The following is a 3346-nucleotide window of genomic DNA, read 5'->3' on the forward strand; positions in this document are numbered from 1 at the left end:
AGGAAAATTATCATGAAGTAAGTCCTCCTGTGTCTTCTCCTCTGGCCCTGACCTTGACGGGGAGACATGCTGTTGTGCCTATTGGACACCCTGCTGCCTTCAGCTCGAGCTCTGACACCAGAATCACCAGTCTCTCCTCAGAGGACACCCGGTAGCAGAAAGCCTCTTCTGCTAGGAGCCAGCAGCCCTGGTGCAACAGGGTTTCCAGACTGAGAAGCCCACACCGCTGCCCAGGCAGCAATGTCACTGTCGTTTGTGAACCAGCCAGCTGAGGCTCACCCTCTAACTCCCCTTTCTCGACCTTCTAGGGGAGAAATTCCAGGATTCTGACTCCAGGGGCCCCCAGTCAGCGAGCTCAGTGGCCTCAGCTGGGCATCCTCACTTCTGAGAGCTCATGCTTCTTCCAAGACAACGAGGCTTTCACGGATCAGATCTGTTCTCTGGCCCGACATGGTGGCCACTCTCCATTCAGTCTGGATGCAGGGGAAGTGTGCCTCCCACCCTGACACACCACTCCCCATCCCCCCACGCGAATGGGGAGGGAAAGCCGTGAGGCACAGGTGTAAAAGGAAGAACTAGAGAAAGTGGAAGCCAACAGCCTTCTACTGAGTCTTGCTTAGGGTTCTCGGTGCAGGTGGTCCAGTCACAAAGGGAATGTACCCTCTTGTGGAGAAAAGAGTTGAATTCACAGAAACTCTCTGAGCCCAAGTTTCCACAAGCGTAGAATGAGGACACCAGACTCCACAATCCCCAGGCACCCTTCTGTGGTAGACACAGTATTGCTTCCCCCACAAAGTCATCCATGTCCTATTCCCCAGAACCTGTGATTACGTTACGTTATATGGCAAGTGGTGGGGGGGGATTAAAGCTGTAGATGGAATTTAGGCTGCTATTCAGGTAACCTAGAGGTGGGGGTGTGGGTGATACTGAACGAGCCGGGTGAACCCAGTGTAATCTCAAGGACCCTTGTGAGGGAAGGAGGGAGACGGGAAGGTCAGAGTCAGAGAGAGATTTGAAGATGCTGGCTTTGAAAATGGAGGAAGGGGCTATGAGCCAAAGGATACAGGTGGCCTCTAGAAACGGGAAAAGGCAAGAAGACAATGCTCTTCTAGAACCTTCTGAAGGAACACAGCCTTACCAACACCTTGATTTTAGCCCAAGGGGACCCATTTTGAACATCGTGACTTCCAGAACAGTAAGATAATTTGTGTTGTTTTAACCCACTCCTCTTCTTGTAATTTGTTACAGTAGCAGTAGGAAACTAATTCACCCTTCATACCTAGCATCCACACCACAACTTCCCGTCTGCTCCACCTTCTCCCCAGGGCTCCGTCTCCTCTGTCTGCAAGTCACAGAGCCCCAGGTACCAGCACTGCTATGACTCAGAATCCTAATCCTGGTGCAACCTCATAGCTAATATTTATGTGTTCTGAAGGAAAACAGGAATATAACGTCCTACACTTACAGAGGGTCTTGCTGTTTTTAAACCACTGTCATTCCAAAAAAAAAGTAGCAGTGTTCTTATGTGCCAATTACTGAGCTGCTTCCTGCAGATGTAAAGTCAAATGGACATCATCCTTTCTCTCAAGTAATTCACTGTCTAGTTGGAGAAAGGAACAGAAGCAACTACCTCGAATCCTTGTTTCAGAAATTAAGAGTTGGACTAACCCAGTCTCCTTCAATGGAAACAGCAAATGGCAAGAAGAATGGTATGAGTTGGCCACCTGTGCTCCAGACTCAGCCTGGGAGCCTAGCCAGTGTTTTTATGGGTTTTTTTTTAAATCTAATGAATAATTCTGAGTCACAGCCAGGACACTGAACCATTGAAAGACCTTTTCATGTCTTACTTTGTGTCAAATGTTGTTTATACTTCTCTTTTGTCAGAGGTGGGTGGAACATTCTAGTAATAGGGAGCAGTAGAGAAAAATCACTGCTTAAGAGCAGAATTATGAACCACGCATCCTTTTCCTTCTGTCTCCTCTCCCCTTCCTGATTCTCAAAACACTTCAAACTCATGTATATTCTTTATGTAGATGGATAGGACCGTCTCTAACTTGAGTCATTCCTATTTGCGTGGTTGGTTTTCGGTTTGTTTGAACCTGAGCAAAATTGCTGTTAGGACCTGCAAACAAGTACTTTGCACACGAGACTTACCAACAAAGAAAACTTGACTAAATCCCTCCTCTTCTGTTGAATAGTGAGTGCTGAAATACCCAAACCGGCAATTTATCAGGAGGAAAACTGGCAAACCTTTGAAATGGAATATCTAAGAAACTATAGTTTTCTTAATGGAGTCAAGGGTTACCTGTTTTTACAATTAGATAGATATTTTCTGAACCCAGCCAGGTGAGACCATGCAAGTAGAGTTGAGTCAACTCAGCAGGGATCAGAGCTAACATTATAATCTGTCCATCAACAGAAGAGGCAGGGATTCTTCCTTAGCTGTTTCTTCAGCTTGAGTTTCTAAACCTACCCCCATGAAGAGGCATTGCCAAACCTATCCCAGCAAGAAGGAGCCCTGGTGGCTTCAAAGATTTTGATGGTGGAAACTTGTCCTGGTCTATCTGCAATGCAGAATGCCACATTCAGTGAGCTCAGCCCAGAGCCCACACCTTGAGCATCCTCCCAGGATTCTCATCCCAGTTCTTTATACCTCTATTCTTCTCTCTTGGGTGGACTACATCTTGATCCCCAAGGATGATGCCTTTGGAGCCTTGATGCAACTGAGGCATAATCAGACAGAAAGGACAGAGTGCAAGAGGCAAGGAGGCTTAGAGGAAACCTGCTTCCAGATGAACCAAGTCGCTCATAGACGCAAAGATTTGGGAGAGAGCTTGAAAAGCCAGTTGCCAATCACTGCCACTTAGGAGGCGCTAGCAAAAAGCACTCATAACAATCTTTGGAATTAAAACGTCCTTGTTACTTCCAACTTTTCAGAGCATCTATTTAAAGCTGAGAGTGAAAGGTGTTGGTGTCTATCCCGTTCATTGCACTATATGTCTCCACTTTTACCTCCCTCCCAGTCCCTGCCACCATCTCTCTCACCAATGGTCCATCAGGAAGAGTGGGGGCAGGGGATTCCCCCCCCCAAGGATCATTACAACTCTCCCCTGGAGGTCCGTGCCCCTTGTCATCCAGGCTTGCGGATTTGCTTCTCCTGCATCAGTTCTGTTTTTTCACTCTTCCTTTGAAAGACTACTGCCCTTGACTCTCGAGGCAGCAATCATTCTCTCCTTCCCCTCATCTCATCTCAGCACAGGACTCTTCATCTGCTCTAGACATAATGGGGCTGTAGGCATGGGGTGATTCAGTTACTGCATTGAAACATGACAGCTCAAATCACTTC

Source organism: Neophocaena asiaeorientalis, unplaced genomic scaffold (genome assembly GCF_003031525.2).
Source record: "Neophocaena asiaeorientalis asiaeorientalis breed wild unplaced genomic scaffold, Neophocaena_asiaeorientalis_V1.1 scaffold297, whole genome shotgun sequence".
Classification (NCBI taxonomy): domain Eukaryota; kingdom Metazoa; phylum Chordata; class Mammalia; order Artiodactyla; family Phocoenidae; genus Neophocaena; species Neophocaena asiaeorientalis.